General features: G+C 43.0%; 1 pseudogene; it reads left to right on the top strand.

Annotated features, from left to right (window-relative positions):
* The first annotated feature begins 9354 nt into the window (after positions 1 to 9354).
* LOC136488589 (LRR receptor-like serine/threonine-protein kinase EFR) lies at positions 9355 to 11375 on the top strand (annotated as a pseudogene).
* The last annotated feature ends 4006 nt before the right edge of the window (positions 11376 to 15381 follow it).

Below are 15381 nucleotides of genomic sequence, written 5' to 3'. Positions count from 1 at the left end.
TTCATTTGGTGAAGGAGATTAGTATTCTTGGACCTATGTTCTTATATAACATGTTCCCCTTCGAGAGGTTTATGGGAGTCTTGAAGAAATATGTGAAAGTCTGTTCTAAGCCTGAAGGAAGCATCGCCCAGGGCTATGGAACAGAGGAGGTCATTGAGTTTTGTGTTGACTTTATTCCTGACCTTGCCTCGATTGGTGTTCCCGAATCGCGACATGAGGGGAGACTCAGTGGTAAAGGAACTTTAGGGAAGAAAACATATATTGGCATGGAAGACGATTATTTCAATAAAGCACACTACATAGTTCTTCAGAACTCATCATTGGTGCATCCATACATCGAGATACATAAGGAGTTCTTACGATCCAAGTTTTCAGGGAAGACTGAAGCTTGGATTAGGCGTCAGCACATGGAAAGTTTCAGTGGTTGGTTGCGAAAAGAATGTCAAGGTGATGACAATATTGATGAGCAACTGTATTTGTTGGCTAGGCAACCACCATGGCATATCCTCACGTACCAAGGGTACGAGATAAATGGGAATACATTTTACATAGTTGCCCAAGATAAAAGGAGCACCAATCAAAATAGTGGTGTTCGCATAGATGGCACAGATCCAAATGGGAATATACAAACATATTGTGGCCGCATAGAAGATATATGAGAACTAGACTATGCACCTAATTTTAAAGTCCCTTTGTCCCGGTGCCAATGGGTGAAGCTGACCGGAGGAGGGGTAACAATCGACAAAGAGTATGGAATGACAACAGTGGACCTCAACAATATTGGGTATAAAGACGAACCATTCGTCCTTGCTGCCGATGTGAGTCAAATGTTCTATGTGAAAGACATGTCTACAAAATCAAAGAGAGGAAAAAATGAAGACATCAACTCAATAATCAATGAGCCAAAGCACCACATAGTTTTTTTTGGGAAAATAAATATAGTGGGAATTGAAGACAAGTCAGACATGTCAGAAGATTATGAAAGAAATGTCCGAATTCCACCCTTCATAGTGAAGAAAGATCTAAGCATCAAGTTAAATGATGAAGACACTCCATGGTTACGATAAGATCATAACCAAGGATCATACGTTAAGAAGAAATTCACTGTTGTGCCCGCATGATACAACAATGCACTGTTGTGACATAGTTTTAGAAAGTCTATATTAGATTCAAGAATTTATGACTAGTGTTTGATAAAACTTTCTCAAATAAGAAAATGAGCTATGTAACAATTGTAGATCTTACTGAGATGATCAAACTTGGTATTTAGAGATTTTTCATCTGAGGTCATTTAGTGTCTTATTTGAGCAAGTTTGACCAAGTCAAATTTGGTCAAATGAAAAAACAATACTTTGACTCTAGTATTACGAACTCTAAATGACTTCAAATTGAAAAGTTTTGAATAAAAAGTTTGTTAAAATCATCAAGATCTACAATTGTTGTTTTGGTCAACTTTTCATTTGAGATAGTTTGGACGGTTCAGATTTATGATTTTTAAATTTCAACGCCTACAAACTAGTTTTCGGAACCCTAGATTGTCTCAAATTGAAACGTTTTGAATACCAAGTTTGTTCAGCTCATCAAGATCTACAATCCTTATATAGGCCATTTTATCATTTGAGAAAGTTTAAATAAAATATAGTTCAAATTTCACAAGTGTGTGACATAGTTTTAGAAAGTCTATGAGATTCAAGAATTTGTGACTAGTGTTTGATAAAACTTTCTCAAATAGGAAAATGAGCTATATAACAATTGTATATCTTGCTAAGATGATAAAACTTGGTATTCAGAGATTTTTCATCTGAGGTCATTTAGTATCTCATTTGAGTAAGTTTGACCAAGTCAAATTTGGTCAAATAAAAAAACAACACTTTGACTCTAGTATTATGGACTCTAAATGACTTCAAATTGAAATGTTTTGAATACCAAGTTTGTTAAAATCATCAAGATCTACAATTGATGTTTTGGTCAACTTTTCATTTGAGATAGTTTCGATGGTTCAAATTTGTGATTTTTAAATTTCAACGTCTACAAACTAGTTTTCGGAACCCTAGATTGTCTCCAATTGAAAAGTTTTGAATATCAAGTTTGTTCAGCTCATCAAGATATACAATTGTTATTTTGATCAACTTTCCATTTGAGAAAGTTTAGATGATTCAAATTTGTGATTTTTAAATTTCGACGCCTACAAACTAGTTTTCGGAACCCTAAATTATCTCAAATTGAAAAGTTTTGAATATTAAGTTTGTTCAACTCATTAAGATCTACAATCCTTATATAGGCCATTTTTTTAGTTGAAAAAGTTGTATAACAAAAATACTACATTTTCTTTATTTTTATAGTTTCAACAAAAATTTTCTGTCATTTTGGTCAAAAAACCGAGAAAAAATTGAAACATTGACGTTACAATAATGTGATAATAAATTTCCTATCGAATAATATTAGTTTTATTAATTTTAAGTTACAAATATATTTTTGCATTAACAAAATACTTAGTATTAGTAACATTTATATTCTATATTCATAAAAGAAATTAAAAACTTTAGGTTACAAAATTTTCCTATTTACAATAAATAATTATTTAATCAATAGTATTTTTTAAAATAAATATTACAAAGTATTGAAGTTGCTATAGAATTAATTAGTATTAAACAAGGAGAACAAAATCAAAATCCCAAGCATTTCCAATTACTTTGGCGGGCTGCCAAAATTTTCAGGCCTTCAGTCCCGGCCTTGGCCAGGAACCGGGACTAAAGGGTGAGCGGACTTGTCCGTCCAAAAATACATTTAGTCCCGGCTGGTAAGCCGAGCCGGGACTAAAGGGTTGGACCTTTATTCCCGGTTCGGCTTACCAGCCGGGACTAAAGGATCTTTAGTCCCGGTTGGTGTTACCAGCCAGGACTAAAGGGTCCCGGTCTATATATATCGAACGGTTTCTCTATTCATCTTCTACTTTTCGATCTACAACGTCGATCTTGTCTTTGCCGCGTCCGGCCGCGTCGAGCTCTGCCGCGCCGCCGTCGTCGTCTACCCCCGCCCGGCCTCGTCGTCGAGCCCCGCCCAGCGGCCGTCGAGATCATCTCCGTCGTACGTCGTCCTCGCGCGGCTCAGCTCGGCCCCGTGGCCGGCCAGCACACCCGCCATGGCCATCCGCCCCTAGCCTGCTAGCTATAGCGCTCGGCCATATTTTTTTAGATACTTTTTTAGATAGTTTTTTAGATAGTTTTTTAGGTACTGTTTGATATATATGTTAGATTAAAATGTATTAAAATTTAATTAGTAGTTTATTCTTAGTTTTTAGATAGTTTTTGATATATGTTAATTAGATTTAAATGTATTAAAATTTACTTAGTACTTTATTTAGATAGTTTTTTTAGATAGTTTTTTATTATAGTTTTTGATATATTTAGTAATTATTATTCTATCTCTCTCTATATATGTGTTAGATTTAATTTTGATTTTGTAATTCTATCTATGTATATATGTTAGGTTTAATTAGATTTAGTAATTAATTCTATCTAGAGATTCTATATGTATACATATATATGTATTTAATTATTTCTATGTGTATATATACATGTACTTAATTATTTTCATGTGTTGAGAGAGAGAGAAAATTGTATCTAGAGAGACCTTCTATGTGTTATCACATACATATCTAGAGATATATACATATGCACTTATTCTGTGTGTTGAGAGAGAGAGAGAAAATTATATCATTCTATGTGTATATATACATGTACTTATTTCTATATTTTTGGATCGAAAGTGTTTTTGATTCGATTCCAAAGCATATACCTTATTATTGTTTATCCTTATGAAATATTATGTGTTATTATATTTAATTAGATTTAGTAATTCTATATGTGTTATCACATGTACTTATGTTATATGCCATAGTAATTCTATCTATGTGTTATCTTGAAGATACAAATGCTGCTCCGGATGATAACTTGAATGATGACATAATGGCGGATATTATCAACGTTGGCACCAATGCGGATGTAGATGACACGAGTCAGTACTTTGCTAATTATGAGGATATCCTGAATATCCCGGTGGTTGAAGATCAACAAATTGTCGTGCAAAAAATACTGGCGAGGTATATTCGATTATCTATCATCTCTTATAGATGCATGCGTACATATATTTGTTGTTAATCGTTGTGTTTCTACTCATGTAGCTGGTCTCTAGATCTACATCAACCACCGGCAAGAGTAGAAAAGTCCGAGAGCAAAAAAAACCATTAGAGGGCCGTTTCATAATATCAGAATTCGACACCGACACCGGCAAACCATTGGGACCACATGCTCAAACATATGTCAATCAATGTGGGTTCATTGTAAGGGATAGGATCCCAGTTAGTGCTCATGAATGAAAGCAGAAGATATTCGCTCCTAATGTTAGTTTTGTATCTGATCGTGATAAGAACCTAGCTTGGAGAGATATCACTCAGCATTTCACATTACAAACAGATGATGCTTTGAAGGAGCTAGTGAGGGATTGGACAGTGAAGAAGATGGCAACATTGTTCCAGAGTTAGAAGAAGGCATTGTATAAAAAGTTTATCTTGAAGAATGAAACGTCGAATTTTAATGCTAAGGCGTTTGTCAAGTTGGAGTTCCATTGGGATGACTTCGTACAATACAAGACATCTCAAGAGAGTGAGGAACGTGTGATGAGGAATCAGCAGAATGCCCAATAGAAGCAATACCATCATCGCATGGGATCAGGTGGTTATAGGAGTGCTATTCCCAAGTGGCAGAACCTAGAAGTAGAGATTACTACCAAGGGAATCATACCTGAAACAATAGAGAAGAACTGGCCTCAACGCGTGAAGAATTGGTTCTACGCTCATGGGGGAAGCCAAGACCCAGACACTGGTAAGCTAATGTTCGGCCAAAAAATTAAGAGAGCAACATATAGACTAGCTCGTGCTAGGGAAAAAGCTGATAGTGGTCTTTTCAAGCCCAACAGAGAAAAGGATGAATTGATATATGCCCTAAAGAATCCCGAACACAGTGGTCGAACAAAAGGCTATGGGGCGGTTCCATGGCTACAAGCATTCCTAGCAGACAAGGATACCTACAGAAGCCGCCAGAGAAAGAAGGATGAGGAGGCAGACCGAATCCATGTATTGGAGCAATTTGTTAATGAGCCACGACAAGCATTGCTTAAATCATGTGAACGAGAAAAATCTCTTGAGGTAAGAATGCAGGAGGAGATCAAGAGGCAAGTGCAGCTAGTAATGAGTCAAATGCAATCGCAATCAACGCTGGGAGTCACCATTAGCCCCGTTGGTCAGATGAAAAGTAGTTGTGCTTCCACGGAGCTGCCATTTATTCAAGGTGACGCTGGATTGCGCTTCCCTGTTGATGACATTACCGAGCCTCTAACAACATGTGAGCTGCACATTTTAGATGGTAATAATGCATCAATCATGGTGGCTGTCGGGGTTGTATCTCCAATAGATCGAACGAAGACACCAAGAATTCATGGATCAGTTATTCAACCTAGATATGCTAGCGTCTTGGTCGATAGAGTACTCAAAGGTTACAGCAATGTTCCTCTTGACATTGAAGGCGGTGATGGGGAGAAGACACTAGGAGAAGCAGAGACGACATTTATTCAATGGCGCAAACGCTTCATCATCATTCCTGGGGCACCACCGCTTCCCCTACCTCACCCTAGGTACAAATGAAAGTGAATGAAATATTATTTTCTATTAATTTTATATTGGCTTCAAAAATAATTGACCCACAACTTATTTTTGTAGCAGGGTCTCCCCCCAGCCTAGCCCAATCATTCATTCCCTATCTCATCACAGCGTCGCGGGGGGCGAGACGACTTCATCCCCACGGTGACCTCCAACTCCTACATCGACCCCATCGCCTCCACAACGATCTCCAACTCCTACACCGGCCCCACCGCCTCCACAATGATCTCCAACGCCTCCACGCCGGACTCCAACACCGGCCTCATCGCCTCCACGTCGGTCTCCAACACCGCCCCCACCCCCTCTACAGCGACGTACTACAAAGACGTCTAAGGTCCTGGTGGCAAAGAAGACCCCAAAAAAAGAGTTATTTCTCAAGAAATACTTCCTAAAAAGACTGATGAGCAAATAGCAGCTGAAGAAGACAAAAAAGTGAGATTTTTTTATAGATACCCAAAAGTAGAGACAAGCGAAGCTTAAGGAGAAGTTGTACTTTTACATACCACGAGATCAGCTGAGGTAGAAGGTCGAAGCTCACAAGAAAAAGATGCTTGAAGTTCGTAAGCCTCCGCCACTATCAAACTATGACCGCTCCCTCATGAAGTCACATGATGCACATAAGAAAAGGAAAAGAGCATCAGGGAAGGATGTCCCACAGCTCGGACAACAGAAGCAACCAATGCAAAATCTTGTTGTTGCTAATGAATATGGTTCCAACATAGAAGTCTATCGACCAGACAACTCTGAAGAAGTGTCGGTTCAAGACCTTAATGCTTTTTTTGAACAAACTAGTTTAACCTTGGATCAATTGACGGACAAAGCTCCAATCTAGAACCTGGAAGTTGATACCTGGAAGACTTATAAATTTGGCAAAAGTCTATACAATCCTGCGGCTCTGAATGAATTGGGTACGTAAATATACTTGCTCAACAAGTGGTACATGCAGGCGTGTGGTAGGGGTGAGCAGTGGATCTTTGTCAGATTTAGAGACCATCATTACTTCCGTGGCGATGACATCTTACATATTAGTTTCAAAGAATTGCATCAACTATTCCACTTAAACGCTCAGGACAAATCAATCATTAGCTCCTTTTGTTTGTAAGTGATTCTTACTTTTATTTAATAAACTCACTTCCATGCGTACGTGTATATAATTATCCTCACATGTAACTTATATTTATATACAGATTCCAGATGTCAGAGCTCCAAAGAATACAAGACACCAGTGTTGGCTTTATTGATCCTTATATCGTATTCAAAACTGATATTATTGTCAAGGAGCACCGGGTATCTGAAGCACAGACGAATATTATGAAGTTCTTCGTGAAGCAGCACGACAAGACAACAATACTTTTTCCATACAACTTTGAGTAAGTGTTAATAATAATATAGTCTACACATTTTATGTAATATCAATACAACTTATATGCATGTACGCGTGTGTATAAACTAATGCAGGTTTCACTGGTACGTGTGTGTGAGATGATGAGAATAATCTTTTTCTCATATAGTGGTGTTTGCGGCAGCAACCAGGTAATAACTTGTGTGGATACTACGTTTATGAATTTATCACCACACACATAAGAAGAACTCCTGAAGATATCCTCAGAGTACGTATATATCGATTTTTATTTATTTTTAAATGAATATATATATATATGTATGTATATGTATTAATACTTTTCCTTTTATTTCAAATGCAAGACTGAATGGTTGAAACGAAGGGTCATGCAAAAAGACCATCTAAAAGCAGTTTGCTACATTAATGGTGGGTTTGAATTTTTTTTTATTTTCGGTGAATTTTTGAAAAATCATAGAAAAATCATAAAATAAAAAATCTAATTTTATTGGACTCCACATGAGTAGATCTACACAGTGAATATATAATACGGTATGCTTTAGTACAAATTTTTTTTTGTAGCTTTAGATTAATTGGAAAATCCAATTTTATCTATAATTAATTAGAATTTATCTATAACTAAGTTATACATATTCCAATGAGTACGAAATTTTTACTATAGTTCAAGCATACAATAATTAGCGTACCATAAAAATTTCACCACAATTGGACTATACAAGCTGCAGCTATGAATTATTTCAATTAATTACAGACAAAATTAGATTTTCCAATTAATCTAAAGCTACAAAAACAATTTGTACTAAAGCATACCGTATTATATATTCACTGTGTAGATCTACTCATGTGGAGTCCAATAAAATTAGATTTTTTATTTTATGATTTTTCTATGATTTACTATGATTTTTCAAAAATTCACCGAAAATAAATAGGAAGAAAATTCAAACACACAGGCACTGTAGCAAACCTATCGTTACTGTAGCACCCCCCGTTACTGTAGCAAATTGTCGCTGAAAACCGCCAGGGAGTAAAATAGACGGTTTTGAAAAGTTCAGGGGGTAAAACAGACGGTTTCATAGTTGAGGGGTGAAGTAGACCAAGTATGAAAGGTGGGGGGTTAAGTAGACTTTTTCCTATCTAAAATATATATAGTTTTCATACTTTATTCGAATATAATAATGCTCGAGATAAGAATTAGATGTAATTATATGCGTGCGTGTATTTATATTAGCAGCGTAGAATATGTACATAAAAATATATTATATATTAAACAAATATGTGTAACTGAACTGAAAATAAATTAAACAAAAAAAGAAAAAAAAATGAACATTTAGTCCCGGTTGAGATTACCAACCGGGACTAAAGGGTGCGGCCACGTTTGCTCGGCTGGAGGGCCTTTGGTTCCGGTTGGTAACACCAACCGGAACTAAAGGTCCCTCTTTAGTCCCGGCTCATGACCCGGAACTGAAGGTTCCACCTTTAGTCCCGGGATCGTTGTCCCGGCGCGGTAACCGGGACTAAAGGCCGTTACCGCCCGGGACAACAAGTCCATCCTGTAGTAGTGTAAATTTGTGTACAAGTGGCATAACGGAATAATTTAGATTAAAAGTCAAAAGTCTTCATATTTTTCATGATCATAGGAGTCGGTAATTAAGATATATATACTGTCTCTATTCTGAAATAAAAGGATTCGAGTTTGTCATAAGTCAAAACTATACTGAGTTTCACCATGTTTATACCGAAAACTATTAACATCTACCACGACAAGATGTATGTATATTTTGAGAATATAGTTCATATTGTATCCCATGATGCTAATTTGATGTTGTAAGCTGTAACTATTATATTCTCAATTGCTATAGATTTGGTAAAACTCAGCACAGTTTGACTTTTGATGAGGCAGCAGCAGCACTGAAAGTTACTCTACCTGTCGTCCAACAGTCATGGGGGCATGGGGCCAAAAGAAGTCACAGTTAAATCTACGCGCGTAATATAATAATGAGGCGGAATATATAACATAGCCAGACGCTTCGCTGTCAAGACAGGTGTACGAACCAAGTAAGCAGCCTTAATTGATGTGTTCTTGCTTGAGGCATGAATGTTTCGTGTCAACTCTGAAACCAGGGATGACAGAGCAGGCATGCTCTCTGTTTCTACTACTAATCATTCAGCAGCAGCATTGAACGGCAACACCCAAGGCCTTACCAGCACACGCGATAAACCACGCAGAATCTCCCAGTGCGCCTGTACGTGCAGTGCAGCTGAGCCGTGACGAGCGAGCATGGCGGCGGCGCGACTGGCTGGAGCGCACGCGCTGCATCTGCTGCTGCTGATCACGTTCCGGTCAGCGGCAGGCGCGCATGGATCCGAGTCCGACATGGAGCGGGACGCGCTAATTGCGTTCAGGGCCAGCGTGTCGGACGGCGGCGCGCTCCGGTCGTGGAACAGCACAACGCATTTCTGCCGGTGGCGCGGCGTGACCTGCGTCACGGACGGTGGGCGCGTCACGTCGCTGAACGTCTCGGGCCTCGGGCTCACCGGCACGATCTCCCCGGCCGTCGGCAACCTCACGCACCTTGAGCGCCTAGTCCTCGACCAGAACGCGTTCTCCGGCGCCGTCCCAGCGAGCATCGGCAGGCTGCGGCGCCTGCGGTACCTCGGCCTGTGCGGCAACGGCGGCATCAGCGGGGAGATCCCGGGCAGCCTCCGCAACTGCACCAGCCTCAGGGTGGCCTACCTCAACGACAACAGCCTCACCAGCCGCATCCCCGCCTGGCTCGGGGCGACGTCGTTCCCCAACCTCACGTACCTGTACCTGCACCGGAACTCGCTGTCCGGAGAGATCCCGCCGTCGCTCGGCAGCCTGACAAAGCTTCCGGGGCCTCAGGCTGGACGAAAACCGCCTGCAAGGCAGCCTGCCCCCCGGCCTCGCCGACCTCCCGTCGCTGGAGGAGTTCACCGAGTATGGGAACCTCCTGCCCGGAGAGATCCCGCCCGGCTTCTTCACCATGTCCTCGCTCCAGGTTCTTGCCATCACCGACAACGCGTTCCAGGGCCTCCTCCCGCCCGACGCCGGCGAGCGCATGTCCAGCCTTATGTATCTATACCTCGGCGGCAACAATCTGACGGGCCCGATCCCGGCGGCGCTTGCAAAGGCCTCCAATCTGACGCTGCTCAGCCAAGCCAACAACAGCTTCACCGGGCAGGTGCCCCCCGAGATCGGCACCCTCTGCCCACAGTGGCTGTACATGTCGGGCAACGAGCTGACCGCCGGCGACGAGCAAGGCGGCTGGGAGTTCCTGAACCACCTTGCCAACTGCACCCGCCTGCAGGTCCTGGACCTTGAGAACAGCAAGCTCAGTGGCACGTTGCCAAGCTCCATTGGCGACCTCCCGAGGGAGATCCAGGAACTCTACCTCGGGCACAACGGCATATCTGGGTCCATCCCACCGGGCATCGGCAACCTCGTCGGGCTCCAATCGTTGGGGCTCGAATCCAATCTCCTCGACGGCACCATCCCGGAACCGATTGGGAATATCAAGAACCTGACAGAGCTGCGGTTGCAGGGGAACAGGCTGACGGGGCCAATCCCAGCCTCCATTGGCGACCTCACCCAGCTGCTCAAGCTTGATCTGAGCGGCAACACGTTGAGTGGATCCATTCCTCGCACTCTAGGCAACCTGAGGCACCTGACCTGGCTCAACCTCTCCGGCAACGCCCTCACCGGCCGCGTCCCACGGGAAATCTTCAGCCTGCTGTCCTTGTCGTCGGCGATGGACCTGTCTCGCAACCAGCTTGGACGGCCCACTGCCCTCTGACGTCTCCTGCCTCGTCAACCTTGCGCAGTTAGTACTGTCCGGGAACCAGTTCGCCGCTCAGCTGCCAAAAGAGCTGGACCAGTGCCAGAGCCTAGAGTTTCTTGACCTGGATCGTAACTTGTTCGACGGAAGCATCCCGCCGTCGCTGAGCAGGCTCAAGGGTCTCAGGAGGCTCAACCTGACGAGCAACAGGTTGTCCGGGAAAATCCCACCTGAGCTCGGCGACATGTCCGGCCTGCAAGAGCTGTACCTGTCCAGAAACGGCCTGACAGGAACGATTCCAGAGGAACTGGAGAAGCTCAGCTCCCTGATGGAGCTAGACTTGTCATACGGCGGTGTGCAAATCTTGGAACACGATTGCCTGGTCTCTGCTGTGAGGGTGGGGCTCAGCTGCACGCGCGGAGTGCCGTTCCAGAGGCTCAGCATGAAGGATGCGGCCACCGAGTTGCGCTCTGAAAGGATCAATATGTCCGAGAGAAGATAAATTGGGTTAATTCTAAAATTTTTTAATAATTAAGTCATATACTTGGTCCACTTCATCCCTTGTGCTTAGAATATATTTTTATTGTTCTTCCGCACAAAAGTTTTGCACCCTAGGTTTCAATCCTATTCTAGTATGGCAATTTTAGGAATGTAAAGACATGAAATGAATTGCTCAAATGTAAATGCTCAAAGTAAAGAGAGGGAAAGGAACAAGGCGATGTTTTCCCGAGGTATCAGAGAGTCGCCACTCCCTATTAGTCTTCGTTGGAGCACCCGTGCAAGGGTGTAGCTCCCCCTTGATCCGCGCAAGGATCAAGTGCTCTCTACAGGCTGATTCTTTGATACTCCAGTCGCGGTGAATCGTCCACAACCTGCTCACAACATAACTTGGGTCATCCACAAGGATCCGTTTAATGAATCACCGAGCTCTCAATCGCCACCGAGCCATTTAGGTGATGACGATCACCCAGAGTAACAAGCACAAACTCTCACTTGACCAAGACAAGCCTAATGAGAAGGGTGGATGCACACTTGCTACTCTCTATGCACTAATAAGGTCCTTAATCTTGGATTATCAAATCTTAATCACCTCACTAGGCTCTTGCTCTCCCTTACACTCCAAAGGTGTTTCTCAGTTGAATAAATAGACAAGAGACCTCCTATAGGACGAGTGAAGTAAGTATTTATACCCCTTCATTCAAAACATAACGTTTGGAGGCTGAGTCAGCACTCTGTGGGCTGACCGGACGTGCCACTGTGCCAGAGAGAGCCGTTAAGTTCTGATCGGACTCTGACTAGTGTCCGGTCATCACCCACCGGACGCGTCCGGTCAAGAAAAATCCTCTATAACCTCTTTGGAGTCGACCGGACGCAGACACCCCAGTGTTCGGTGCTCCTCCACTCAACGTCCGGTCAGTACCAGATGACTGTAGTTGATTGACCGGACTTTGACCACCGTCCAGTCAGCACACACCGGATGCTTCCAATCAAGAAAAAGCCTCTCTAGAACTTCTCTGGAGTTGACCGGATGTAGGCACCCTAGCGTCCGGTGCTCCTTCACTCAGCGTCCAGCCAGTACTAGATGACTGCAGTTGATCAAATGAACTGACTGGACTCACCCTCCAGCGTCCAATCACAACCAGACCAGCGTCCGGTCAGTCATTTGACCCTCCATTCACTTCCAACTCGAAATCATATGTAAATGAAGTTGGCTCCAATTGATCTTAGGGCTATTCTTGAGCTACCTAGTGCTATGTTTGACAAGTGTGCATCACACCTAACCCACTAGACTCACTAAAGTCAAGCTACTAGTCCATACCCCCTTTAATAGTACGGCCAAAGAAAAAACAAAGTCCTAAACTACTCTAAGTGTCTTTCCAACACCAAACGACACTTAGAACTAGTACGTCCCTTAACCTTGTCGTCCATCCTTTGAAAACTAAAATGATTTCCATCGACAGGGGCATGACAACCTATGATTGCCCAATCAATTTCCATTACCATGACCTAACTCAAATTGCCTCTGCAAAACACACGTTATTCATAGTAATCTCGTGTAGTCATTAATCACCGAAACCCAACTAGAAGGCCTAGATGCTTTCAATCTTCCCTATTTTGGTGATTGATGACAACACAACTTCGAGTATGTAAAAGAGATGAGTGAGGTTTTCAACATGCTCGATTCATATAAGCTTTTGACAATAAGAACAAAGTGGTTAGATATGCTTATATGACCCAAACCAACGTGGTGTACTCAAAAGATATGAATTAAGCATGAGTACATGAAGTAAAGCTCATTTGAATCGGAGTAAAAATGCGGAAGCAAAGCAAATGAGCATAATCTAAGTGACATGGCATATATATATCACAATGTAGAGAGCACACATGTCACAAAAGTCTCACCATCACATGTATATAATGCAATGCATGAACGTAAACGTGAATGCACAAAGTATCACACATAGAAGACCAAAAGAATCAAATCAAGACCATCTGACACGCTCCTTCTAGATCTAACATACTCGTCCCTCTCCCCGTTTGGCGTCAAGCACCAAAACCTAAGGGTCGGACAGCGAGACAGGGGCAGTCGAGTCGGGCGCTGAGGTGCGGTGAGAGATCTAGAACTAAGCTATATCATCCTCTGACCCTGAACTCTAAGTGGTCTGACCCTCTATAGCTGGAAGTGAAGGTGAAGCGATCGGGGGTCTGTTCAGTATCTGGCGTGGCCTGTGACTATGGAGGTGTCACTGTAGGAAGTGGAGCCACATCTGCCACTATCGTTGTGACTGTCTGAGGTGGCTCGGATGATGCAACAAACGACGGAATTGTCTCTGTAGTCCCGATAACTAGAGCAACTATGGTAGGGATAGGTACTCATAACTCTGGAGGTGTAGGCTTCCTTGTAAGCTCACTGAAGGTAGCATCGAGACTCCTGGAGACTAGGATATCCATCACTAACACTGAAGAACTCTGAGTCAGAGTGAAGCCCGTAAAAATAGGAGTAAAGTGAGGACCCTGAGCTATCACTAGTGAAGCAAACCACTAGGACACCTGCTCTGTATGTGAAGCAAACTGAGTAGCTAGGGGTCCCTAACTCTGAAGCCCACTAGGCTATACAACTAGAGTCACTAGAGTGGTGGTAGCAGGCTGGCCTATCGGAGGTGTAGACTACTGAGGAGCAACCCTAATAGCAGTGAATATATGCTACATGAAGCCAACTAACTACTGCTGAATCATAAGTTGTTGCTGCTGCATAGCCTGCTACTACCTCTGAAACTCATCCTGTCGAGCCTGAACCTGAGCAAGTACAATTGTGGTCTCCTATGCCTAGCGTGCCTGGTCCTACCTCATCTGCTCAAGTATAGCTAGGAGTGTCGGGTTAGTCTGCGACAACTGTGGTGGAGCTGAGCTAGAGTCACTGACCTCTCTGTCGTGTGGTCAAGGATCCATCTGCGAAATCAGCTGATAGTCATCATCTGAGTTGTTACTCGGGTCACTCTCGACCACATCCTCCTGCTGTGCATCAAGCTCCTCCTCCTCTGTAGCTACAATGCCTCTGATGATCTCATCTTGCTGAGCTGCTATTTCTGGTACCTCTGGGCGACGGCTCGGCTAGCAAGGTGTCCTCGCGCAACTATGATGTAGCATCTGGCTCATGTCATATGGTGGAAACTCAGTAGTAGCACCTATGTACTCTGCCATTGTCTCAGGAGACTTCTGTGTAACTGCCTTTCGGATTAGGAAAGTGATCCAATGAGTATAAGGCAGCTGACGGTGACCTCTAAATCCCTCTGCAAGTGTATCCTCCATCTCTGAAAGCACCACATTCCAAATATCAAAGATAGTCTGAGACACCAGGTGATACACTAGCCATAGCTAAATACGTGTCAGGCCCTCACGGTAGCCCATCCTTAGGAGCAGAGTCCTCCTCATGATAGCATCAAGGAGCTAAGCTGTAGGTGTAAGATCACATGGTGTCCTGCTCAACCCCTCGCCAAATAGCTCTATGAAGCACGGTCTGACAAGATCTATAGGTGGCACAAGTCCACCGTGAGGGCGTCTCGGAGGCTATGTCTATCCATAGCATACCTCATGAAGGCAAATAGGTGACTCTAGAATCCTCAGTATCTCTTTGACCCTCGAGCTCTTGAGCCTATAGTCACGGCCTCTGAAAGCAAAGTGAATAAACCTGTGTCTCGGGTCAATCCACAGAGAGGAGTAGAACTCACAAACCCATGACGGAACATAGTGACCTATCCGTCCAAGATCTATCAACCCTGGCAGATAAGAGAGATGAGAACGGATCTACTCACCTATAGCTGCAACTAAAGACTCTATGGAGCAAACCCGCTGAGATCTGAAGGCAACACCACTGTTGAGATATGCATTATAAAAATCCTCCTACAGTATGGTGTAGAAATGCTCTAACGCACGCTCATCCCACCTCGGTGGAAACCAATCCTCAAACTAAATGAACCATAGCTGCTGCACCTATTTGGTTGTGGCTA

The sequence above is a fragment of the Miscanthus floridulus genome, chromosome 10 (genome assembly GCF_019320115.1).
Source record: "Miscanthus floridulus cultivar M001 chromosome 10, ASM1932011v1, whole genome shotgun sequence".
In the NCBI taxonomy this organism is placed as follows: Eukaryota; Viridiplantae; Streptophyta; class Magnoliopsida; order Poales; family Poaceae; genus Miscanthus; species Miscanthus floridulus.
The sequence above is the reverse complement of the archived record's forward strand: the minus strand, read 5'-3'. Positions and strand labels throughout refer to the sequence as shown.